The sequence below is a fragment of the Macaca thibetana genome, chromosome 14 (assembly GCF_024542745.1).
Source record: "Macaca thibetana thibetana isolate TM-01 chromosome 14, ASM2454274v1, whole genome shotgun sequence".
NCBI lineage: Eukaryota > Metazoa > Chordata > Mammalia > Primates > Cercopithecidae > Macaca > Macaca thibetana.
In genome coordinates, this window is record NC_065591.1 from 28,550,726 (window position 1) to 28,578,701 (window position 27,976).

At 41.2% G+C, this 27,976-nt stretch overlaps 1 protein-coding gene and 1 long non-coding RNA gene across 26 annotated transcripts in view; one reads left to right on the forward strand and one right to left on the reverse strand.

The window, feature by feature from the left end:
• The window catches only part of COMMD9 (COMM domain containing 9), a 1,186,740-nt gene that overhangs the window by 759,190 nt on the left and 399,574 nt on the right, over positions 1-27,976 (forward strand). The window contains exon 1 of one of the 25 annotated variants that reach the window (XM_050759503.1): positions 13,734-13,737. The exons of the other annotated variants lie outside the window; for them this stretch is intronic. The gene's annotated coding sequence lies outside the window, so the exon portion shown is untranslated. Of the gene's footprint in view, positions 1-13,733; positions 13,738-27,976 lie in introns of those variants that run through there. 25 annotated transcript variants of the gene reach the window in all.
• Positions 23-27,953, reverse strand: LOC126936627 (uncharacterized). The gene is made up of 3 exons (XR_007719462.1): positions 27,507-27,953; positions 25,625-25,823; positions 23-117 (listed from the first exon to the last, which is right to left on the reverse strand). It is a non-coding gene; the product is annotated as an uncharacterized LOC126936627 (long non-coding RNA).

Sequence of the window (27,976 nt, forward strand, 5' to 3'; positions counted from 1 at the left end):
TTTCAAACAGGACTCACCTTTTCATCTGCCAGGTCCGTGACTTGGTCAGGTCTCAGTTGCCTCTAATCCTCTCCTTTGTCATCGTGGCTTCAGCTGTCCAGCATTTCCAGGGGCAGGCTAATGAGGAAAGACACAGGTTCAATAACATCACCTTTAGATCTAATAAGACAGTATTCCCTCAAATGCAGTTAGCTCATCCCCAAAGGTCCAGCCAGCATCATAGGTATCCTGGAATCCTTCAGTTCCTGTTGATTTCCCTCCTTGTCTATTCACTGTCACCTAGAATTCACAGACACAAGGAAAATATCCTTTCCTCTCATCCTCTATTTTAAACCAAACATAGCATTGGAGTGACTTACTTTAGAATGGCTAAGATAAAGAAACAGACATCATCCAGGGACTTATGGGCTGACATCTTCCCTTGCCAATAGAGTTTGGGAGACAGTGATTAAGCACATGGATCCAGGAGCTAGGCTACCTAGGCTGAAAGTCCAGCTCTGTCACTTTCTAGCTCTACCTTCAGCATGTTATTAACCTCTCCGTGCTACAGTTTTCTCATAGAGTGGCTATAATGATTAAATGAGATAACATATGTAAAATGCTTAGAACTATGTAATTTATTGTTACTTTGGGTTTTTTTTTTTTCTTCATTTTATTTTTGAGACAGAGTCTCACCCTGTTGCCCAAGCTGGAATGCAGTGGCGTGATCCCAGCTCACTGCAACCTCCGCCTTCCAGGTTCAAGCAATTCTCATGCCTCAGCCTCCCGAGTAACTGGCATTACAGGTGTACACCACGATGCTTGGCCAATTTTGGTATTTTTTGTAGAGACAGGGTTTCACCATGTTGACCAGGCCAATCTCAAACCCCTGACCTCAAGTGATCTGCTCGCCTCAGCCTCCCAAAGTTCTGGGATTACAGGCGTGAGCCAGTGCAGCCAATTTACTGTTATTTTTATTGCTACAGCTATAATATACAATCTTACCTGAAGAACCACCAAGGGTTGGACTATGGCAAAATGTAGGGATGTTCTGCTCCTCTTACCATTCAGGGCCATCCTGCCTCATTTTATTGCATTCTCCTACCATTCAAGCATTTGGGAGCCTCATGCAAATTTCCCCTACCAGTGCGCTCCCAGATCTCACTGTGATGGTAACAGCACTCTCTGGATCTTGTCTTTTACCAACTTCCCTTACCCTCATTCCCCATTCTGTCTTCTCATTGCAAGGTCAATATCCAGCCCTTACCACCAATGCATGCTGTCATCACCAGTAGGAGTAAAAAAGAAGACAGAACTCCTCAGGATCCCTAAATGACCAAAGGCAAAGCCAAGGTTAAATAATGAGATTGATCCCTGAGGCACTGCTAGAACTTAGTGAGAGCTCCAGAACTCAGAAGGCATAGTTCCTTTCCACAGTGCCATAGGGCCAGCCTTACAGCTCAAAGTAGCTGCTTTTTCAACTGAGCATCTGCCTCCTCATAGGTCTTCCAGCTCTTGATTGGCCTCACTTTAATCCACCTTTGAGACTTCCATAATCTTTCTAAAACTCAGAATCTAATCATGTCACTCTTCTACACCAGACCCTAAATGCAACGTCCTAAGTACATACCGCCATGCCTGTCCTTCATACATACCTGGATGACAACATACCATACTCATTTGCAATTATTTGTTTACTTATCGCCACTGCCCCCCCCCAATAGATTATGAGCTTCTGGAGATGAAGGATTCTGTCTATTCATCTTTGTATTCCCGCTATCCAGGAGAGTAGAAATATAGTTCAGTGGTAAGTGGCATGGTTCCTAATCAAATTATCAAAATATCCAGGAGTTCAGAGATGAGAAAACAGTCTAGAACATTTAATACAAGTCCTTATTTACACAAATTTCTCTCTGAGAAAAATATCCCCAATATCTTCTGTTCACTGTCTTATGAGTTTTTTCTACTTTTTGTGCCATAACACTCCCGCCCACCCCCATCCACAGCCATCTATACAATTGGTCATGCCAATTATACTGAGTATCTCCTAAAGCTGTCCTTTACCTTCTAGACTCACTACAATTATCTCAGTTTGGGTCCCTTTACTCTCACCTGGACATTGACATCAGCCTCCTTTTTTGGTCACACCACAAATTCTTCCTCCAATTCATTAACCCAACTCTTTCTAAAAAAAATTTTTTTTTCTTCCCCAAGACAAGGGTCTTGCTCTGTCACCCAGACTGGAGCTCTGTGGCACAATCTCGGCTCCCTACAACCTCCACCTCTCAGGTTTAAGCGATTCTCCTGCCTCAGCCTTAAGTGATTCTCCTGCCTCAGCCTCCAGAGTAGCTGGGATTACAGTTGCCCGCCACCATGCCCAGCTAATTTTTGTATTTTTAGTAGAGACATGGTTTCACTACGTTGGCCAGGCTACTCTCGAACTCCTGACCTTGTGATCTGCCCACCTCAGCCTCTCAAAGTGCTGGGATTACAGGCGTGAGCCACCACAGCCGGCTCTAAAAATTTAATTAGATCACAAACCACACTCTCTTCCAGATATAATATTTGAAGGATCCCTATTGCCCAACAGGTATATTTTTAAAATTCTCACATGTCCCAGGAGCCCCCTTTGGCCCCTACCTCTTTTACAGTTTCATCTCCTACCACTTCACTTACCCATCAGCCTGCACTCTAGCCACAGAAAACCACAGGTCATTGGTATACTGGTCCAAGGTTTCTGTGTAGTGAGTCATGTCTTTTAAGTGAAACATCTCCATCATCCACCCCTTAACCAGTTAACCTGGTTAACTTCTATGCATTTTTCAAGACCCAACTCAAAAGACAATTCCTTCAGAAACCTTCTATGATTCCCTTCTGAAATAATCAATTACACCATCTCTATTCACTTAGCACAATATATATGACAAAGTACTGTAAATATTTGCCAGTCTATCCCTCACTTTACTATAATCTCTTTGAGGTCAGGAGACTTCTTTTTGTGAATCTTAGCATTTCTCCAGCATGAAACCCAGTATCCAGAATAGAGTATGAGCTGTAATAAATATTTGATGAGGGAAGGAGGGAGGGAGGGAGGGAGAAGGTGCTATTCTTTATATACAAAGGTGATACCACTACTATCCCATCAATACATTATACCTTTGGATATGTTTTCCAACACTGGGATGGTTTACATGGATACATTCGCATTCCATCATCCTTTTCACCCTGGGATCAATGACTCCAGCAGGGCTGAAGGCATTAAACAGACTCTGTGCAGGGACAAAACCAACGGGCTGTACCCAACTGACTTTGACCTCCTCATCAGTATCACTCACTCCCCAGCTGATCCTTGGCCTTACCATAAGATCAGCATGCAGCATAGCTTGGCATAGCTTGGGAGTGAGAAATGTAAGAGCAATCTTCAACCTTCAGTGAGACTGAGAGCACATGTGCAACATGTCAATGGATGAAGTTTTCCCTCCTGCCTTCCCCTAATATAGATAGCAAACATGGTGCTGGAATAAAGTTGAAACTAACAACTTGAGTGGTTGATTAAGCTCCTCAACTTCACTCCTCTGCTAACCAACTACAAAAGCCTTCAATATACACACCAACGTCAGAGAGATTTTGTCACTTAATTACTATAAAATAACCCCACAGGTTAATGCATGCTTAATCTCAAAGTAGTGGCAGTAACCATTTTGTTATTTATGTCAATTGCACAGTTAGAATCAGATGCAGAGATTTCAGGCCCTGAAATGTGAAATAACATCTGAATTAATAGCACAGAAGCAGCAAATCCTCCCACCCACCCCCAATACCTCTCCCTCCAAATTTGACCCACCATTTTACCATGGTCTGAAATTCTAGAACCAGAAATGTATTCCTTTGGTCTTTTTCTGTTAAAATGCAAATAACTTATAGGATGGATCACATATTAAACCATGGTCAATGAGTATGCCTTAGATTGGGCAAATTTAGCCATTTTTCCAGTGCCCTGGTGTTTACAGGAAATTGAAAGACTACTGGAGGCAATAACCTGAGTGGTTGCACTCAAGGGTAGAAGTAGTGCACTGTCAAGGGTAGAAGTAAAAGGGGCAAATGAGGAATGTGGGTCTGAGAAAGGAAACCTCACCTGTTTTATGTCTGTACTTCCTGCTTGACTTTGATAAAATTGCGGACAATTGCATGGAACTAAAAAGGTTGAGGAGTCTTTATCTAGCATCCTATTTTGCAGGATTGAGTTACTGAAATTTTCTTCTTCTGCATCACTAGCATCCCAAGAATAAGGCAGCATGAATTCCAACTCAGAGTTTCACTTTATACAGTGTGCGTATTTCTGACAAGTTAGGGGTAAATAATTTTTATAAATCAAATCATAATATAGGTTTGCCAAGTGAGAATTGGAGAGGAGATCCTCTTGAATAGTAAAAATGTCTTGACTCTTTTGTATAAATGCATGCTATTGTAAATCAGGCTTGCTTGCCAAGAGGCACACTTACATTGTATGTTCTCTGTCTCTCTCTCTCTCTCTGAACATTTAGAACTCTATAACACTACCGATTTAATTTAGAAAATGCCTGCTCAGGTGAGCAAGTTTCTGCAGGAATGTGCTGATGATTTCATTATGCCTACATGAGATACACAGAGTAAACATTATCATCCCCAAACCGGTAAGAGATTTGTTTGTCTGACAACTTAGTAGAGGAACAAGAAATCAATCTCCTCTCATGGAAAATAGAAGAGACCCCAGGAACTAGAAAAGAGACTTGGCTTTTAGAGTGAGAACAACTGATAAAAATATATTTGAACAAAAGCCTCAGTTTCACCAATATTGTTTAAAGAAAGTTAAAAATCATGATGGTATGATCATTGTGTCATATGAAGTTAGCCACTCAAGTTGCTTTCAACATGGATTAACAATCTAATGGGTGTTGTGACTAGAAAAGCATGTCTTGTATCTCATCAACTTCACTTGGCTTACACACAATGATGGTTAAGAATATTCTCTCTGGGTTGGGCCCAGTGGCTCAGGCCTGTAATACCAGCACTTTGGGAGGTCAAGGCGGGCAGATCACAAGGTCAGGAGATGGAGACCATCCTGGTTAACACGGTGAAACCTCGTCTCTACTAAAAACACAAAAAATTAGCCGGGCGTGGTGGTGGGTACCTGTAGTCCCAGCTACTCGGGAGGCTGAGGCAGGAGAATGGCGTGAACCCGGGAGGCGGAGCTTGCAATGAGCCATGATTGTGCCACTGCACTCCAGCCTGGGTGACAGAGCGAGACTCTGTCTAAGAAAAAAAAAAAATGGCTTTTTTAGGTGCTATCTGGGGACCAAGTGAATCATGTCCCCAAAGAACTTGGAAATTTGTTTCCAAAGAGCCCCACTGACAGGTAAGTCAACACTGAATAGGAGGAAACAGAAAACCTACTGGATTCTTTACTGAAACATAATCAGTGATGTTGGGACCTCACCCTGACCCAAAAAAAACATTTTTCAAAACTATATGTATCCTTTTGCTCTAAATCCTTAACAATCTACTGATTAATAATGTAGCTCAAGTCCTGCAAAAGGAGCTATCCAGGCACAGACAGAAGTCATCCCTCACTGTAAATAATCACATTGGCATTCCAGTTTATTCATCAGTCTCGTGCAAACTGCATTAGTGAGTATCTGTCACCTTAAACCTGATCACGTGTGAGTATGCTGATAAGGCCCATCATCTGTACCCCATGGACAGTGGCACATTCACAAAACTGCTGCTGTGTGATGCCAGTAAGCTGTTCTAGGGCTTTATCCTTTCCGTGGACATTGATCTTTCTCCAAACTTTTCACCACTGCTTAAAATTTGATTTCCTTTGATGGCATTACTTAAAAAGCAGTATCTATATAATACCAAATGAGCTACGGGATCTATTTTACCTGGTCAGTGAAAACTCAGTTGAAATTATTTAGTATCACTGGCAGAGATGCAAGCCTAGACTTGACTATGATCTTTAATAACATCTGAGGTTAAATATTTTTAGTGCAACAGACCCCTTTCAGAATCTGATGAAAGCTATAGATCCTCTTGACATAAAATTGCACAATCAAAAGATTTGGCGTTTTAAATGATCCATGGATCCCATCTACAGACTGCTATATAAGAAGCCTGATCTCATGCAAATCCCTCATGTTGTAATGGGGAAACTGAGGCTCAGTGAAGGGAAATGACTAACCCAAGGTTGTACAACTTGGGTTTGGTGCCTTCCCAAGAACAATGGGTTTAGGTGAAATATCGAATACCTTTCAATGGCAGAAAGAGAATTAGATCTTTAATGTCTTCAAACCAACAGTTATATGACCAATCACTTTTTCACTGTATAACAAATCATACTGACATCATGTAGACACCATAATGTGAAAACCAGTTGGTCAATTCTGCATGGGTACCAGCCTCTCCTGGGACATGAAAAGAGATCCAGAAGTATCTCATGACCCTGCTGACCCCCATTCTCTAAGCCAAACTGCATTTTGCCATTCAACTCTTGGCTCTTTATTTTTGTCTTTAAAAATGGGAAAGCAGAATTGACCAACCCAATCTGGAAAAAATTCCAGGCGTTATCAGTGCTTCCTCCTGCATCCTGGAATATATTAGGCAAACTTCAGGTTTGTCCAGTGATTTCAAACAATTATAAGAAGAAACTCACAATTGGCTAAAAATAGCCGATTTATCCAAACAGACTAAGCTGGTCAAGGAAAACAGACAATCTAAAGGATCTAGGAAGGTTTTTTCCTAAAGCAATTTCTCTGTGAAACAGTAACCAACATTTCTATGGTGTTTTGTATTTTATAAAGTGATTTCAGATGCATGCATATATCAATCTAGCAAAGAAAAGGAAAGCAGCAACAAATTCTATGAGCAGTGCCTTTATATTAAATATTTTACTTCCAAAACAACTCAGAAGGACTATTTTTACCCATAAGGAATCAGACTCAGAGTGGCTAAGTAATTTGAACAAAATCACGTAGCAATTAGCAAAGCCAGGATTCAAATCCTGGTATCTGAGTACAATCCTATTTTCTAGACGACAGATGGAGGTTATGGGAAGTTAAGTCATTGGCCTCATATATCTAGCAACTAAGTGATAGGGCCTATATTTGAATTCCCATCTCTAGATCCTAAAGCAAGCATTCATTCTATTGAGTCAGTATTTCTCAACATTCTCTGCAAAGCACCTAAATGAAAATCACCCAGTTACCCGTCCTTTAGAGAAAATAGGTCCAGCGTCAGGGTTCTAAAAGCATGACTTCTGGACCAGCTGCACCCCCATTACCTGTGAACTTGTCAGAAACACAAATCCCCGGGCCCCACTGTAGACCTACAGAATCGGAAACTCTAGAGGTGAAATCCAGTGAGCTGTGGTTTGGTAAGTCATCCAGGTGTTCCTGATACCTGCTAAAATTTGAAAGCCACTGATCTAGCGGCAGCCTTTCCCTTAATCTCCTCCATGAAAGCAACTCATTCACACCTGAACCTTTTCTAGGGCGAACGACTGTAACACTTGTAACCTCACCTTAATAACCGTCGAAAGGTACTCAGTATTTGATCTATGCCCATCATACTCGGGAAGGCACCAAATCCCTTGGGGTTTGATCATACCATCAAATTTCATTTTAGTCTCTTCCTCAAACACAATTGAAAAACAGAGGACTCAAGGGTCTGTGAAAAAATTAAGCCTGAATATGTCCTCAGAAATTGACTCCTAAAGAAAAGAGGATTCCAACAATATCGTTTGCATAACAGCATTTCATGACTCTGAACAGAGATTTTTCATGCAGAAACTTATATTAGAAAATGGAGTTTCCTCCAAGAGAATCCACCAGGGTGGGTTGTAAGGCTTTGTTTTAGAGCTGAGCTTGGCAACATGACGTCGGTGTGTGGGCTTTTCTCAGTTTCCTTATTCCTTGGTGGGTGGTTTGTTTTATGACACTAAATGTTCTTCTCAAGCAGGTGTTGGCTAGATGGAATAAAACTAATTAGTCTGATTTGGGGAAAACCGGGTCTAGAAGACTGAAATTCAGACTATGTCTGTGTTATTTACTTGAATTACATGAGTGTTCTAACAAGGGGTGAAAATGTATTACTTTTCCTGAAGTATGCTACATTTTATCATGGAAAGCACAATCAGTAGTACCAAATACAAGTATAATGTTCACTGGTTAAACCAACTCGATCCTGCATCTCCCAATTTATTGCTTAGCAATTGAATTCACCTGGAGTCAGGACAGCCATGGGCAAAGGTCTTGCAAGGAATGATGCAACATTGCCATCTTGTGGTTTCGAGCTGAAAATGACTGAGGCAGAAATAATATCCACCCCCATTAAAACAGGCTTCTCTAAGTGTCTCACCTTTGCATTTTCAGCTGAGAATTCAGCTGGTAGGGAAGAGACAAGGCCTATTTCCAGGTGGACATGAGACACAGTAGAAACTGGGTAATCAGGTTTACCCTCCTGTGCTCCCATTGTCCCCTCTCGTTCGATTCATTGAGCTCTCTACCCACTCTGCTCGTCTTGTTATTAATAGAAGCTACTGTATGACTCCAGCTTGATCAGCCTCTGTCATTCCTGAATCTCAGCTGCCAGCCATTTAAGTGTGGCTCAGAAATCTAAATCACATGTTCTATTCCCTTTCTGATTCTCCAGGTTTCAGAGCCCACGCCCATCCATTAGGAACCAAATCTTATTCTGGTCTCTAAGAGAAAAAGAATAGAAACTCAGAAACTCAAAAAGAATAGAAACAATGATCACTCCAGCTGTTCATTTGCCTGATCCTCAACATTTTTTACTTCTTTATTAATCATGTAGGAGTTATGATAAGTGTAAATATCAAGGAGTCTGACAATCCATCAATACCTTTAGGGAAAGAATTTTCTAAATGAATCAAAGACTTATCAGTCATCTTATATATCTGCAAAAAAAAAATCTCCCCCAAATTTGCATTAATTTACTTTCTCAATCCCAATAGCATATGCTTACTTATAATCAGCCAGTGAAAAACTTGACCACGTACAATGTACCAAGCATTGGGCGATGTGTTTTGGATAAGATAATAAAACAGACCTGACCCCAGCAAACATGTTGCTGGCCATCTAAGAGGGAGGATATATTTCATTTTCAAAAATCTATCAGGGATATCAGTTTTACCAAGGAGGAGAAGTACGAAGTACAATTGTGGAATCCCTCTGCGAGATTTTCTCACCTTTCCCATGAGGCAGCGGGGTGGTGTCACACAAAAAGCATGGGTCTTAGATCTAGGTTTGTATTCCAACCTTCACACACATCAGCTGGTAATGTGGACAGGTCAGTTTAACTCTTGAAACCTCAGTTTTCTTATAACCAGAATCAATACATATTTCTCTACTTCATGAGAATAGCAAGAGGATTAAATGTGGTTTAATCCACATCGAAAAGATGTTCAAGTTCCTGGCACAGAATAAATGGTAGCAACTTTCCCTCTCCTTTCAACCAGGATGCTTCTGATAGGTCACTTGGTAACTTCTTCACAACTTCACCTTAGAGCTGGTGTGCAGTACTTAAAGACTGAAGAGTGAATTTATTATCCACCCTGCCCCCCCAAAAAATCTGGTTACTCTATTTTTTAAGGGTTATCCCCATTTATTAATGACTCTACTGCATCACAGGGCCTGTGATATCTATGCTATTTCTAATTCTCGAAACTTTAAATACTACATTTCAAAGCTAAACACACATACAATTAATATCTGGTAAGTCTCATTATCTGCAGTGGGTGATGAAGGCTCCTTCTTTCTCCTAGTATGAATGACAGCTTTGGTGTTTCCTAATTAAGAAGTTAAATTCAAAATGTCTTTTATCCTCATCCCTAGAGGCAAGCTGGCACTTAATGTAAAATGAAACATTTGGGATGACCATTTGAAGGCACGGTAGGAGATTTTAAAAGAATATGTATATCTGTTTGCTCGAAGCTGCTTGCTATCAGCTCCGGTCAAACTGTCATGCTAATTCTCTCATGCTCACTCTCAGCTCTTCTGAATCGGCCAGGAAAGATCTTTTTTCCATATTTCCTCCACCTTGGGAGGCACTGCTTCCTGCTGATGCCTTTATAAACTGGAGTCTAACTTTGGAGTTTACAGCGAAGACTAGGAAATGTTCATTTCTAAAAGAATTTTAAGAAACATGAAAAAACCCACATACTGTAGCAGGATCAATATTCACTTATACTGCACTCCGAAGTACAAAAATAAATAGCCTTTTTATTCTTCTGTAATTGATCTGGTCTTTTTCACAGGCTTTCGCCCAGTTGATGGCAAGAGAAATAGATGTTTATCTGACCTAGTAATTTAGACTTCCTGGGCATCATCACATCTCTGCTTGAATGACCTGGGTAAATGCTCAGTGTTTTAGAGACTGAGCCCCCTTCCCCTGCTTCTCCTACAATGCATCTTGGAGTACGGGAGAAAGGATGTGGCTCATGTAGCCTTGAGGAGGCAGAGGGGAGGGAGCCGGCTGGAGTCCTAGACAGGCAGGTTGGTATCTGCTGCAGAGGGCCCAGGCTGAGCTGGCCCCTGGAGACTATCGAGGCATGACCCTGTGCACTGGGCATTCTGCTGGGGACCTCTCTGTAAAGTCTATGGTTGTTGTACCTCAGGATGCCAGACTCAGCTCTTGCTTACAGGGTGGACGCATCCAAGGCCTGGCCAGGAAGCCCTGCCCTGCTGTCCTCAGCAATATGGCTCCTTTGTCCATGAAAGCAACCCCTTCCTGCCGTATTCCCCAGTCAGAGTCTGCAAAATTCAGCCACCAGCCCTCAGGGCATGAGGAACACCTAGGTCCCTTTCAGTCATGTGAAAGTTAAGAGAGATTCAGGAAAGCCAAACCCAGGTTCTCCTCAGCCTAACCAGACTATGTTGACCAGTGTCCTTTAATGAAGCTGCCCACAGAATGCTACGGGGGCAACCTGTGAAACAAATCCACTCCTAGAATAACAAGCGTGCTGGTGGTATACACACACATGCATGGGCTTCCCATCTTCTGGATTCAGGCCCAGCAAAAAAAAAAATATCAAAACCTGTGCGTTCACCCCTTCCTCATTCCCTGCACCCCCTCTTTTCACAATGCCATGTAAGAAAAGGTAGACTTGAGTTTTTGCTTCTTCTAAAAATTGTTCTCCTTTGGGGCATTACATCTTGTGCCCTACCTGCTGTCAGGCAAGGGGAGTAGCCTCTACACTGGGAAAAATCGTAATGCTTTAATCACCTGCGGCCTACTTCTTGATCTGGTAAAAACAAACAAAGAGAAAGCCAGGGGAAGGAGTAAAAGGAGTTTAAAACATCTAAAATTTTGTTTTACTGCAGAACCAGAAAATACTACTTTAAATATCAAAATTGGAATACTAACTTTTTGTATCCCTCTTGTAACCATTCTAAGAGGTAGGAGGACGCTCAAGCGAACTACAGAGATTTTATGTAGGGAAGTGCAAAAGAAAAAGAAATCTCAAAAACACCATCCTATTGTACTCTGCCATGGCTCTTCAGTTAGATTCTCCAGATCCTTACTGAGTATCCACTACATCTTCACCATTAGAGTACTACAGGCAGCACAGAAAGGATACGACATGGTTTGTGGCTTCGAGGAACCTCAATCTAACAGGAAGAAGGACCCTACTCTTGAATAATAAAGGACAAGATCAGACTTGCACAAATGAGCGGTGAAGGCAAAAAATGCTAGAGCTGGTAGTTCAAAAGGCACTCTGCAGAGTTCTCATTCCTCTTCCTCCACTGCTATTGTGAAGTTCTTTATTTTTTTTTAATCTCCCTGCTGCTTGAAAGGAAAGCACTGAAGCAAAGAGAAAGCAAGCCACCACTGCACGCTCGTGGCTGCCGACAGCCCTTTTGCCAGGATCCAGCAATTCTCTGAGGTATAAGCAGAGTGGATGAGGACACCTACAGGGTCTCAATTTTGCATATGCAATTGGTGCCTATAATTATTTTGATTGCTTCACAGGTCACATAAGGCTTTTCGAAGCAAACATCCACTAATTAAATATTATGCAAAATGTGTTGCTCCTGTGCAGGCTTCTATATGTGAAGTACATGCTACTAAAAAATCATATCAAATCAAACATGTCTGCATTGGTTCATTAACATCCTTAAAGAGAGTGGTAGATGTAATTTAAGAAAATCCATTTTGTGTATGTGCCACATTTTCTTTATCCAGTCTAACACTGATGGGCATTGGGTTGGTTCCAAGTCTTCATAGCCATAAAAAAAAAATGAGTTTATGTCCTTTGCAGGGGCATGGACGAAGCTGGAAGCCATCATTCTCAGCAAACTAAAACAGGAGCAGAAAACCAAACACCACATGTTCTCACTGGTAAGTGGGAGTTGAACAATGAGAACACATGGACACAGGGAGGGGAACATCACACACCAGGGCCTGTCGGGGGTGGGGGAGAAGGGGAGGGAGAGCATTAGGACAAATACCTAATGCATGCGAGGCTGAAAACCTAGATGACGGGTTGATGGGTGCGGCAAGCCACCATGGTACATGTATACACATGTAACAAACCTGCATGTTCTGCACATGTATCCCAGAACTTAAAGTAAAATAAAAACATAAAATAAATTTCAAAAAGAAAGAGTCCATTTACATAGAGACTTAGAGGATGTAGAACTAAATGTTTCCAATGTTACTCTGGATTGTGTGTTTTTCTTTGCTTTTAAAAAAAGATTAGCATCAACATTCAATAAGCCAAATAGAGCATGAAGTGTAACATCCAGAAGTGAAAATTTCTTATACTTAGTTTTCTGTAGATATCTCATTTGAGAATCACTTAGATTTCTGTCAAAAGGAAAACACAAGAATAGAGGCCAGGAGACCTGCCTGTGGACAGGGTCAGGCAGGCAGATGGACAGACAGGAGGAGAGAGAGAAAGTCACCTGTCACTGACACATTTTTCCACCTCTGAAATCAGATCACAGATTCTCTGTTTTCTTTAGCCTCCTGCTCCACGGCCTTCCCCAGTGAGTGGATCCATATCTGCTCCATCAGACTGGCCTGAAAAGCCATGGCCTCCATGTGGGCCTTCCCTCTAGGCCTGCACGATTAACTCACATGCTAAATCGAATTTCTCTCCTGTACAAACCTTCAGTACTTAATACCACAGGGACAAAGATAATTCTCTTTCTCCACCAAGGTTTGATCATCTGAGGCTATAAAACAAACCGACAGTAGATTAACAGGAGAAAAGGTATGCAAATGTATTATGTGTACATGCACATGGAAGCCACACGAAATAGAAGATCCGAAGAAGGACTGACGACTGAAGATTTTATACTGTACAAAAAACTAGAGGCTGGGGCTCCTGGAGGAAGGTGGTGACAGATTCTGGGGGGATAAGGGGAGGAAGCCATGGAGAAGCAAAACCTGTCTTATTACGCTGAATTATCTCAGGGAGCAGCCCTCAGAAAGAAGAGGTGGGAGCTTGTGATTAAGTTCCTCTGCCAGACCTTCAAAAGTGACTGACCTTCAGTCTGCTTTGCCTGTGAGATCATCTTTCCTAGACCTAGAATAGGAGACCTCAGAGAAAACCTCTGCCAGCATCCCCTGTTTGCTTTACCAATGTGGTTAGATGCAAATTTCCTCTACAAGATGATAGCTTTTCAGCGCTATTTCTGTGTCTGCAGTTTTTCTGAATAACCGGCTCAAAATATGCCAAAGAAGTGTATCTGGGGGCGGCATAGTCTGGTTTCCCACAGCATCTCCAGCCTGTCTTTCTGATTCTCACTCTGTAATCCTCAACACACAGCCTCAGTGATTCTTCAAGCTCTCCATGGCCTTTAGTCACCTTCTGTTTCTCAAATTCCTTGAAAAGATCAGAGACGGATTTGTCCACGGAGTGCAAATCTGTACCAAGCTGACCTTTTTCTTTCAGAAGGCCCTCCAGGTATCGCCGGCCTCAGCTCTATCAAGCTCCTTCTGTTCCTGAGCCTCCCCAGTCATCTGGATTATGATCCCTTCAAACCCAACCATGATTTTACCCATCTCCAGACATTGCACTGGGAGCCCCTCCTACTTGCTTTTCTATTCCAGGCTCTCCCTTTAGGAGGCTTTAACCACACCGGGTCCTCCTGTGTGTCCTGCAGCCTTGTCCTTGTTGGGGCGGGGGGACAATGAGCAGAGATAAGCTCATGGCCCCCAACAGGTCAGAAATGGTCCCCCACAGGAACAATTAGAGCTAAGACATCAAATCCCACTGGCTTTGTTTTAGACAGACTTCCAGAGCAAGGCTGTGTGCATCACAAATGCTGTTGGTCTCATTAGCCATAGGACTCAGTTTCTTAGGGCTGTCTTCTAGGAAAGGTCAAAATTAAGGGAGAAAAACTCTTTTCCCAGGACGGACTTCTTCAACAGAAAAGTTGCAAACTACTACAAATAATTTACCTCATTCCCTGTGCCTAGAATATCTGCTCGATCTCTGCAGCTCTCCTCTTTGAGGCCCGTGGCAGGCTCCAGGCCCTGCTGGGATCATGGAGATGCTGATACTATGGGTGGAAGGGCAAATACAAATCAGACAAAAAAAAAAAAAGCGCCAATTCTTTTTGTTGCAAAGAAACAGGAAAGAGACCTTCCCCATGCCCTTTTCTTTGGGCATTTACCTTAGAAAACTAGTAAGTGTAAGCTCTTTCTCTGCTGCTTTGAAATGTATATAAATCTTTTTAAAAGCTAAATAAGCCTCTTACCAACTTTACAACCCAGGAATGTTTCCACAAGGACCTGGGAACCATCTCTTTGAAATATCAAGGAAGCTAAGGCTCCTCTCTCTCAGTTTCCTGGGCAGGGCAGGAACCTAACTTCAACTGATGCCTGGATCCAAATTGCAAGTCTACCTCCTATCATAAAGAGGTGGGAATTTTATTTTTCCTTTAGATAAAGGCTATTACCAAATGTGGATGGTCACCTCCAAATTCCAGGTGATTTTAGAATGAACTGCCTATAACAAATGGTGCTGGCAAAGCCTCTTGAGGATCAGTTCTTGTTTGTCTTGAGAACATGTATGTAATGGGTTGCATCTGCTTGGCTATGTAAAAGCATAAGACTTCTTTCTGTCTTTGCTAAAATCACTTAATGGATTGCCTGGGATGTGTATCACATTCTGGTTCAATGCTTATTCAATAATAACACCTTTTTCTCCTATGTTTGTTAGAGAAGTTTAATGGATTGGCAAGAGGTTTTTCTTCCTTTGTGCTTTGCGTATGTGTTCCAGATTTTCCATATTGCATACTTATTACATATGTGATTTTAAGATATTTTAACATTATGCCGTAGAATTAAAATAATTAAATTTATTGCTGAATGTTTAGTTGCCTTGTGTTAAAATAAAACCAAATAGAAATTAAGTATCAGGAAGAATAATTCTATACTATCCTGGATAACTTCTAACATTAACTATTATAGGCCTGATTTCTCCATCTGAGAAATGAGGATTATATAACTCATATTAATCAATAATAGGTTTTTGGAAGCTGTTTAACATCTTCAAATTTATCTCAATGTACAGTAAGCATCTGACTTAAGCACAATTCTCCAGGCCCTCCTGAATTTTATAAAGCTTTCTCTGATGAAGAGAGACTTCTTTTGAAATGATGACTCTTCTGTTAAGAAAGGGAGAAACCAAAAGTTCAGTGATTTTCAAGAAGTCAGGATATAAAAAGTAAAGAAAGGGGTCTCTTTGACATTAGTATAAATCTACCACCCTGTGTCACCCCCATGATCTATTATAAAAATTCTGTCAGCAAAATATTCAGAGATTTACTCATTGAAAGTGTTGTTCATTGTTTTAATTGAACATACTTTAAACCCTAGAAATAAACAGTTTCCATACATTTACTTACACTTGAAGAATTTCTCGGTGTCATGGCAAACCCCCATCATCTCCAGTGGGGATGGTACTAGTTTCAAGAGGCCAAAGAAGTGACCTAGAGCCAGCGAAGGAGACATAGGGTTTTATCAGGGCCTTACATACAAGGGAGAGAGTCTGGTTGTGGCTGGACTGGACAGGATAACTGCATGGGCCAGGGGAACCACCTGGCCAGAAGAACCACCTTGCATACAGCCCAGTGGCAGCAAGCTGGTCAGGAAAACTGCAATGGCTTGCAAACAGCATGCCATTTGTATAGCATTTTCCCTTAATGGTTAGTGGTTTTGCCTGGTTTCAAAGTCAGAATTTGGTCCTTTGTCTTCCCTCCCCTTAATGGCCTCTACCTGGGTGGGTTCATTTAACCCAAAACTCAGGGCCCCATCCCCCATATGGCCCATGTTCCATGGGATGGGCCAGGGGCTCAGATGTTCCTCATAGACAAGGAATGAAAACTTCAGGTCAGCTGCTCCAGAGTCCCTGTCTCAGAACACACATTCGGGTGTGTCTGCCATACCAGGTCATTTTAAGGGAATGCATATATTATTGCTATCAGATGCATTTACCCTACACTTGGCAATAAATAATGGCATCATAGCAAAGACTAATAATGCTTTTTATTGCATTGAATCTTTTATCAACCCTAAGTTTAAATAGGGTCATGTAAGATAACTAAAGAATAAAAGACACAGGAGGCTCTCCGGTACCTAAATCCCTACATTAAAACTCACAAGTAGGCCTCCTATTAGGTTGGCGCAAAAGTTATTGTGGGTTTTGGCATTACTTTTAATAGCAAAACCCACAATTACTTTTGCACCAAAAGTGTTAGACTAAGCGTCTTTACTAACTTGGATTTTGCCACTAATAACACAAGAAATCTCCAAATTCCTAAGAGCCACACAGGAGGCAGCAGAGCTGAACAGTTAAGAGCATAGGTTTGGAATCAAATAGATCTGACTCTGAAATCAGGCAAAACCACTAACTAACCATTTGACCTTGGTCAGGTTCTTTAATCTCGCTGCAAAGTTTCGTCAGCTGAAAAGTGAGTTAAAAAATTAGATGAGATAATATCCTCATAGCCACTAGATATTGTTCTAGAATTGTTTTATCCAGCTCTGTCATTCAAATATATATCAGAGGTCTTAGCTTTGTATATGCCAGTGTCTCAGTTTATGACTTTGGTAATTTGTCTTTAAAAAAAAGGAAGAAGAGGGCTAGGAGTGGTGGCTCATGCCTGTAACCACAGGATTGTGGGAGGATCTCTTGAGGCCAGGAGTTTGAGGCCAGCCTGGGCAACATAGTGAGACCCCATTTCCACAAAAAGTAAACAAAATTTAGCCAGGCATGGTGATGTGCGTTTTTAGTACCAGGTACTCAAAACACTGATGTGAGAGGATCACTTGAATCCAGGAGTTTGAGGCTGCACTGAGCTATGATCACATCACTACACTCCAGCCTAGTCAAACCATGTCTAAAAAAAAAAAAAAAAAAAAAAAAAAAAACAGGTAAGATTGACAAAATAATTTCACAAATTATCAGGCAATCAAAAGCCAATAAAACCCAGCCTGACCTTCAAATAAGGCCCAAATTCTTTGGTTTGTCCCTTTAAGAAAGCAAAGCTATGAGTCCATCACTCAGCCAAAAATAACGTAAAAATCCAACTGCAGCTCATTCCTATCAGAGAGACTTATTGCTTTCAACCCAATTTATCATTCTATGGTACAAATCAGCACCTCTACAGCATGTTTCAAATTAATTAAAAGGCATTCCTTTCCATCCAAGGTATAATCAAGGCAATTTACTTCCAAACATAATCAAGACATTACATAAAGGAAGATTAAACATATGTGGAATTTTTTCATGTGTGAAATTAATAGATTTTCATATCTTTTTTTTTAGGTTTTAAATGAGAATTCTAAAAGAATAGATTTTCCAAAATATCTCCACTCAGCAGAGTTCTGCAATACTTCTTCAGTGAAGATCACACTTTCCAGTGAAATAACTCCCAGGCTCTGGGGAACTGAGGAACACTCAGGTCGTAAATTTATTATGGGGCTGCCAGTAGCGACATTCAGAGCTCCTGGAACCCTTGACCAGAGCTCCTTCAGAATAATCAGAAGAGGGCAAAAAGAATGAGGGAAACATGTTCTTTCTTTCAGTAAAACTCAGAGTTACGTATTTTAATAGTCCAGATAGGGACAAGATCATTAGTAGTTCTTAGAATGGGAGAGCAGTGGAGAGAAAGAACTTCTAGTCTTGTTTGTTCATCTCTGTTCTCTTGAAGAAAGTGTTCACTTGCAATATTCATCACCATAAACGAGACTGGTAACCTCTGCTGAAAGCCAAAGAAATGCCTTATTTAGACAATAGACATGGCAGCCTCCATGACAAATGAGAACCCTTAATAGATTTCCCTGGTCCCAAATCTCTACTCCAGCATTTCTATGACCCCTTCAACTTCCTCCTGAGTAACTCCAGGGCATTCTCCTCTGACATGGTAATATTGCAGGGGAGTAACATTACGGTACCATGAATAGTCACCACCCACGTTGGCCAACTATCTTCAATGGTTAAGTGTCCCTTTTATCATACGCTTCTCCACACTTCCATGGAATCTACGTTTTGAAAGATTTTGCCAATAAAACAAACAAAATTATAAAAACACTCCTCTGTTCCTCATTTTTAAAATTAATGTAGGACATAGGAAGTGTCCAGTTCAGCACAGGGCCACCAGCATCACCACAGTGAATTGATATAATCCCCATCAAAAGCCAGTAAGAGTGATGCAGAGCCCAGTTTCTAGAAGCAGAGCACCTGGGTTGGAATACCAGCTCAGCCACTTGCCAGCTGTGTGACTTTGAGCAAGTTAGAAAACCTTTCTGTTCCTTAATGTTCTCATTTGTAAGATGCTAGTAATAATAACACCTACCCTAAAGTGTTGTTAAAGAGACTAAATGAGTTAATATATATTTAAAGAACTTATAACAATGTCTGAAATAGAGTAAATATTTATTCATTCTAGCTCTTATTATTTTTAACAGCTTTAATCCTAGAAGTAATTCCAGGAAATATTCTTAGCAACTTGTATGGCTGGATGTTTGGACCTAAGTGAAGAACCTTGCATTAAGGTCTTTTAAAAGTTTTATCTTGTTTTCATGTGGCTCACAATTCAGTTGTCACCAGTGTAATTAATTATAGCTTTAACACTATCATTCTGTATCAAGTGACGTGAAAATAAATGACAATCATTCATAATAGACTAAAGATGTCAGTAACACTAGTGCCGATCACGTAAACCCCAGATTTTTCAAAGCGACTATTTCTTCATTCATAAAGTGTCACTAGGAAGTGTATATTGTTTCCATTTCCCTGATTTAATTTGGAAACTCAAGATATAAGCTGTTATCTGATGTAAGCCAAACATTTTGGGGAGCGGAGGATGATAATGGATCAAGAAAAGTCTATTAATTCTATCAAATTTTCTGAGGGAAATGGGTCAAAATGCCCTGAATGGCAAAGTATATTACTATGTCCATATGAAATAAACAATGCAATAATCTTGGCATAAGGACACTACTCTGAAAATGGCAGTAGCCCAGTCTTTCCAAGCACTGAAATAGATAACTATCAAGAGGGTGAGAGAGGCTGTATACCAGCCACCATCAGGGCCACCAGAATTGTGACACTGTTCCCAAGTGCTGACTGACTCCAGGCAGACAACCTTCAACCTTTTTCACTACTACTATCATCTTTTGAGAAAGCTAATTGTAGCCAAAAGAAAAAAAAAAAAAAGACAGACACCTCCTCTCCCAAGCCAGGGTCTAGTACTGGCTCTGTAAGCTTAAGACGTTACACTGTGGCTCAATTTCCTAACCCGTAAAATGGAAATAATACTGATACCTACTTAGGGAGTTTTATGATAATTAAATGAGTTAATGTATGTAAAGCTTCTAGAACAGTACCTGATACAAACTAAATGTTACTCTTACTTTAAAAAAAAAAAAAAATACAAGTTTCTAAGCTTTTCTTCAAATCTAGTGAGCCAGAATCTGCAAATCTCCCCGGATGACTGTGATATGCAGCAGCTCTGAGAACCATGGATAGGCAATAGTCACTTGATTATCTTATTTAAAATCTCTCTGAATGGCTCAGGAACAGAAAGAGGAGACAGTTCAATGGATCTAGACTGGTGGTTCTCAACTGAGGCAGTTTTCCTCCCCAAGACACACTTGTCAATTCCTGGAGAAATTTTTGGTTGCCACAATTGGAAGAAGGTTGCTACCGACATGTGGAGCAGAAGCCAGAGGACGGCCCCCACTCCAAAGAATTACCAAGCCCAAAGTGTCAATAGAGCTAAGACTGAGGAACCCTGATCTGACCAGTGCTTCTCAAGTTTTTATGTGCATAAAAATCACCTGGGAGAGTCACGTTAAGGTGCATATTTTGACTCAGTAGATCCAGGGTAAGACCTGAGAGTCTGCTTCTCTAACAAACATCACCAGGGAGCTTGTTAGAGTATCTCAGGCCCCACCTTAGACCTGCAGGACCAGAATCTGTATTTTAACAAGCTCCCTAGAGGACTTGCACGCACATTAAGATTTGAGAAGCGCTATTCTAGAAAATCCAATCAGCTTCGAGCAAATCCACAGAAGAGAAAGCTGTTTTTCAGAAGTATTGACAAAGAATAAGACCGAACATTCTCCAGGCAATACTTTTTCCTTATATTGCAGAACTGTGGAGATTTCATTAGCAGAGACTCAGGGGTGGATTATTCAGACATTCAAAGTAGGCCTTAGTGTTCCTTATTCAAAGCTAGCAAAATCTTAAGAGTATTCTAGGAGACAGGAAGGAAGGGAGGAAAGAAGGAATGAAGAAAAAAAGAAAAGAAACAGTGAGTTTGGGAAACGCTCCATACCAGGTTAAGCAAAAATATCTTTACTACAGAACTTCTCAGAGCCTTTACTGTTCTCGAGTACAATTGGAAATTCCAAAAGGAGAAATTTCAAATATTTGGCCACAGAAACTTTTTATTCTTCAGCATCTCAAGGCCTTAATATTTTAAACTCACCTTTGGACATGCTAGTCTGAGGAAACTGTTCTATTTACTGGAGTTTGAAAGGACTGTCATACACACATCTTTCTGGACTCTTCAACCTCAAGGGACTTTATATCCCTTAGGAACCAGAAGAGGCACTAATAAATAAGAACAGCTGCTATTCTAGTAACAGTAGTGCTGATCACGTAAACCCTAGATTTTTTAAAACGACTATTTCTTCATTCATAAAGTGTCACTAGGAAGTGTATATTGTTTCCATTTCCCTGATTTAATTTGGAAACTCAAGATACAAGCTTTTATCTGATGTAAGCCAAACACTTTGAGGAGTGGGGGATAATAATGGATCAATGTTTTTACCATCTGGGACATACCTGACACTGTGATCGAAATTTAATATGCATTTTCTCTTGTCCTTATTATAGTCCTGCAAGGTAGGGATTACCCTATTCACATCTGAGAAAAATGAGACATGGAGGGGATGAGAAATTTGCTCAAAACCACGCATCTCGGTGACGCTTGATGTGCTCAATCAACCCAGCTGCATTTGCTGTAACATTGCCTTCTGTGGCACAAGGGTATGAAACTGAGAGCCTCACACTAGATCCCAATCCTGGCTACAGACATCTGCTCTCCCTGAGACCTGACTTCCTCTGTGCTAGTAAACCACCTGGCCTCTGTCTTGATTTCTAACCCACATCTCTATCCTCATTTGCTTGCCTTTTGACATTTCTGCTTCGCACAGTGTCCTCTGCTGTGGCCAACTTTCTTTTTTTTTTTTTTTTTTTTTTTTTTGAGATGGAGTCTCGCTGTGTCTCCCAGACTGGAGTGCAGTGGCGCGATCTCGGCTCACTGCAAGCTCCACCTCCCGGGTTCACGCCATTCTCCTGCCTCAGCCTCCCAAGTAGCTGGGACTACAGGCGCCCGCCACCACGCCCGGCTAATTTTTTTGTATTTTTAGTAGAGACGGGGTTTCACCATGTTAGCCAGGATGGTCTCGATCTCCTGACCTCGTGATCCGCCCGCCTCGGCCTCCCAAAGTGCTGGGATTACAGGCATGAGCCACCGTGCCCGGCTTCAACTTTCACGGGGACTTCCACCTTCCTCTTTTTACAAATGAACCCCTGGGATGGAGACTCACAGCAATAAGACTTGGGCTCACTCTTAGATTGCCCAGATAGGTTGTATTATCACCACTTCTACTTCCCTGCTTGGGAAAAAGCCCATCCAGCAAATAAAGGCATTGAGAGACTAGCAGCTCCCACTTGGGAGCTCCCTTTACCCCATTCGGTACCTAGTAAAGTCTGCTGTCTCTTGCCACATCTCAGCAACAGATGCTCCTCATGCCAGACTTGACTGGGCAGCCGACCTGGTCACTTGGTCCCCTGCTTTCATTATTCATTTCCCCTTAACGGATACATCTGCTTACAACAACCTATTATTAAGTAGTACTTATTTTATGGCAGGCAGCATGCTAGGTGTATGCACATATCATTCCTTTTAACTGTCACAACACTGCGAAATAAGTAATATTACCTCCACTTTGAAGAAGAGTAAAGCAAGCCCATAGCAGATTCATTATCTATACAATCACCCAACTAATATATGCTGAAATCAAACCCTACCTTTTCTGACCCAGAACCTGTCCTCTCATTCACTAACTGAAAACCCTCAATAAAGTAATTAAATGCTCATAAAATCCTACTGGAAGAGGAGGGAGAGGGGGTATAGACCAATCACACTTGTTGCTTGGTTTCCTCATGAAAAACACTGCATGAAGTTTTCTTGGCAAATATTTCCAATGACAGATGTACAAACTGAAGAAGGCTGCTGTAGCAGGAGATTGTATTTTTCCCAGCCCAAATTTACAACCGAACAGGACTTCAGTTTACGTCAAAACAAGATACTCAATTGGGTTCATGAGCTCCACAGGGATGTAGATTTGTGAAACTGATCAAAATCACAACCCTGAAAAATGAGCAGTGTAAAAAACAAACCCGCAACCTCAGCTCGGTTTATGGGGAAAAAGATCAGCAGGTACCCTCTATACCGGGATTCTGGACCCAAAGGGTGTTCTTCTCAAAAGGTATCCTTAGGACATCAGTCCCTTCATCTGTAAGATGAGGGAATTGAAGTAAACAGTCTCAAAAGTGCCTTCCAACTCCAAATTTGACAGCTTTCCAAAATGGCAACGCAATTTCAAACTGCCTGTTGGGAGCAGCTTACAGAACATTCCTTAGAAGGAAACAAGGAAAAGATTGGCCCTCTCCAGACATAAGTTTTTTATTGCCTAGTCAAGTTCAGTCGTATTCTTTCCCACAGTGTGGACTCCTGGAATTCCTTCCCTTTTTCCACTTTTCAGAAACTCACAGATGTTACACATGTCAGGAGAGTCCTGCACTCTCCAGGACTCACTTGTGATTGGAAAAAGCCAAAGAAAGCAGGAACTAGCTCTGTTTCCCCTCAATGCCATTGACCTGTCATGGGATGCCATCACATAGATCTTTCCCAACTGGAAAGGCAATGACATTGTGTATTCCTCAACCAGTGCTTCTCAAACTATCTGGGGTGAAAGGTCAGTTTTCTGTTGTCTTATGTTAAATTCCCAATCCATCTCACAGTGATATTTTATTAAATATAATACAAGTAAACGCTGCTTGGATGTCACAGCAATTTCAAATTGTTATAAAAGTTTCTAAATGTTGTCTCTTCATTTCTAAACTTATCTTTCCATGGAGCAGTAACAAATGGTTCATAACAAACAGTTCACAGCACCACCCAGGACTGCAGACCACACTGAGTACTATTGCCCTAAATCCCTATTCAATTTTATTTCGGGCATTTATTAGGCAATTTCTATGTCTACATTAGGTGCTATAGGCACTGATGATATTTATGTGACTGGCCTAAAACCTCTTTTAGATGCTGAGATAAATGAGAATGAGGCTGGGATATTGCAAAGTGATTGTATTATTAAATAATGCATAGGTTTTAACTTGAAAAGAGGGAAGATAGCGCCTGGCTATCCAAGTCAGAGAGTTATTATATCCAAGTCAGAGAACATGAGGTATAATAGAGAATGAAACCTCATACAATATCATACAGGGTTATTTTTTAAAGTTCTGGACAAATCCCAACCCCTAATCAACACCTTTTTTTTTTTTTTTTTTTTTAAATCCCTTGGAGGTGGAAGAGAAGCCTATGAAGCAAAAACCTAGGATTCACCCTCAACTCCTCTCATCTACTCACTCTTTCCATATAATCCCATACTATATGTTGATCAACTCGATCACCAGAACAAGTCCTCAATCCATCCACTCCTCTGCACCTCCACCAATAACATCCAAGCCAAGCCACCATCACCCCACACCTGGATTGCTGCAGGGCTACCTGTGAGCTGGTCTCCCTGCTTATTCTCTTGACTGGGGTGAGCTCTCCACCCCATCAAGCAGAGTTGATCTCTTAAAGTATAAAGCACAGTAAATGCTTAAACAATTTAATGGCTCCTCATGGCACTGAGATTAGAACTCAATACACTATCACAGCCAGCAATGTCACAGTCTCCAGAGCCCTCACCTGTCTGATCTCATCTCTAGCAACCTTTGCCTTTCCTCACTGCACTTCAGCCACACAGGCCTTCCTCGTGTTCCTCTGAACACCGAACTTGGTCTTTAATCCAGCTATTGACTCAATCGGGAGCACTCTTTCCCCAGGTCATGGCAGGCCCAGCGCCATCTTGCATCCTAGACTCAGTTTACCAGTAACTTCCTTAGTGAGGCTTTCTCTTAGCACCCAAATGCTCGCTCTCACTTCAATCAGATTGATGTTCATTATAGCATTGATTACTAATATGTATTAAGTCTCATTCACTGATAATTCTCGAGTGCCAGTGGCAAAGCAAGAGCTCTCAATAGGTATTTATTGTATGTAAGGAAAACTTCCAGCACTGACCCAGAGTTTGTGCTTATTTTCTGCTTAGCAGTATGAAAAATAACGAATTCACTTCAAAAAAAAAGTGCATTAAATGAAGCTGAGGATTTTTTTGCTGACTTACTTGGGATTTAATTACATGGAGAATTTTGATGAAAAGAAGGAAAAATGTCATAGTGCATTATAGTGGTAACGTGTGGGAGTTTTCATTGTTTACATCCCCTGCCAGGGCTTTTATTAATGAGCTAGCTATCTCGTATGTGATAATGTATTACAAGTTCCATTTGGTTGTGGGTCAAGATAAAATAGCACAGTGTAATTTCAATGAAAGGATGTTTGCTTGGGGAATAGCAGACTCATTTAACACTTGCTTCTCTTTTTATGCACTTTATTGTGCACACCCCAAGTTACACAGATCCAGCCTTCCTACCATCTAGCTTACGGGAAGAGGCAGTTGAGCAAGCTGTTTGGCAATCCAGTTCAACTTCTGAAAAAACCAGGAACCAATGTGGCCCCTCAAACGGCCACCTTGCCTGACAGCCTTTGAATAACAGTGGGTCTTTTGACAGCCACCTCGGATGTTCTGAAAAGGGGGCAGGTATTCACCACCTGGTAACTTCTCAGAAGCAGCTCCAGGGGCCAAAGCAGAGGACTAAGCCCAGAGAGGTGGTGTTCTCCTTCAACAGACAACCTTCAAAAGGTGGGTAGCACCTCACGCCCACCTGTGTTAACTGTCAGCTGGCCACAAGAGAGAGTGCAGCGGTGGGAATGCCCCTGTTATCTCCAGCTTTCATCGCCTGTGGTAGAGAGAAGCTGCTCTTGTGGGCTGAAAGGGATGGGTTTCAAGGTTTTCTTGGCCTTTGATGTCAACTCTTCACCGCCACAAGATAAGCACGTGCCATCTGTTGTGCAGCAAGGTGTCTAAAAGGTGAGCGAGACAGACACATACAGGTATTTGTCATTGGCACTACATAATGGAGATGAACCTGCTCTCTCCAAAAGAACATTGAGCTCACCTTCTAGAAAGTATAAACAAAGGCTATTTACTTCTCTTAGCTATAAAAGTAAATACTTAACTGAGGCAATGGGTCAAACTAGTGTTTTCTTGGATCACCACTGAGTTCCTTGAGGTATTGCATTGACTTCTCTTCCTTGTGCCAAAATCTGCCTCTGCATGATGTTATAAAGTATTCCTTTTTCCTGCTCCCGCATCTCACCTAAGTTGTTGCTGAACATGTGGTAGACCTCGATTGATACTTTGTATTTTCTTAATACTTTCTATTTTGACCAATGATTGTTTTTAAATGTAATGACTATGCTATTTGGAGAAAATGAACATGTGGGCACACTTTTTGCAAAATTATTTCATCTCTCATTCTAAACCCTTGTAAAGGCATTGAACGGATTATTTATTTGATATAGAGCATATTCAAGCTTAATTTCAGCACAATGAGAAGTAAGCACTTTGGGTGCCATCTGTGTGAAACTCTTTATGAATCTTGCAAATGGAGGACAATAGCTAAATAAGATATAATAGACTTGTTAAGGAGTCATTATGTCAGTGAAGACATTTTCAGAAAACAAACATTATGACCAGCACTGTGCATTGTCCCTGACATACAAGGGACTCACATGTCCTTACTTGTTTTTGAACACAGAAGCATCTTAAGTCCAGCACCCAAACCTTCATCTGCAACTAGCACATATCCTTATATTTTTTTTATCTTAAATTAAAACTCCTGCTCCTGAGCTCTGTGCACCTGCACATGAGAGACCAGATGTTCAGCTGTTTGAACACAAAACAACAACCAACACAGACCTCTATATGTTACACTTACACTTAGTGGATCAGTAAATAGGGAAAGCAGAAGCAGTGCTATAGGCAAAGCCCACAGGCCAGAACGATAAAAAGGAATAAACAGTGGAGTTAAGACAAATTCTGTATGTTTTTCCCCTGAGAAAGGTCAGCAAATTCAACTTCAGAAAAACAAAAAGGCAACCCAGACTAATCTGTGGAACTTACTGACATTCGGAAATAACTGTCTTCACAGCCAGGCGCGGTGGGTCACGCCTGTAATCCCAACACTTTGGGAGGCTGAAGCAGGTGGATCACCTGAGGTCAGGAGTTCAAGACCAGCCTGACCAACATGATGAAACCCCGTCTCTACTAAAAATGCAAAAATTAGCCAGGCATGGTGGTGAGCACCTGTAATCCCAGCTACTAGGGAGGCTGAGTCAGGAGAATCACTTGAACCTGGGAGGCAGAGGTTGCAGTGAGCCGAGATTGTGCCACTGCACTCCAGCCTGGGTGACAGAGTGAGACTCTGTCTAAAAAAAGAAAAAATAAAATAGCTGGCTTCACTACAAAAAATATATATGTACACACATACTACATATGTAGTTTGCATATATGTATTATATATATATGTACAAAAACACTGAGTCATCAGAAATCATTAGAGCCAATATGTCAAAAACAGGATGACATTATAACCAAAAATTTAAAGAAAGGCATAAAATATTTTTCAGGAACTGAAGCCTCTTCAGAAACCAGTTGACTTTCATTTTCCAAGGCTACATCCTCTACAAGTCCAAGACACCAACCTCTTAAACCCAAAGGACTTAAGAAACCGTTTTTCCAAAGACATCTGATACAGTGATTTTTTTTAATGCCTCAATCTGTATATGATTCAAATGGTTTCTAGGCTCCCCCATCCTTGGGCAGGGAGTGGCCTGGAGGAGAGAAGAAAACGAGAATAATTAGTGGCTTATTTCTGCCTGGTTGTTAAACACCCTAATTATTTCAGGCATCATTACCACCACTGCTCATAAGCCATCCTTTGAAAATACTTTTCAATCTAAATGAAAATTGATGCGAATTTCTTTTTGAGAATATAGCCAATATTAACACAATTTGGAGAGCTATTGGATTTACTTTTTCAATCTTAAGAGGGACGTCAATATTCTATGTGCACATGATGGAGGTAAAAATCTACTATCATCTGAACTGGAACCAACCAAAAAATCTCTTCAGAAAGACTATACATTTTTGCAGACATAGAAGTACTATAATT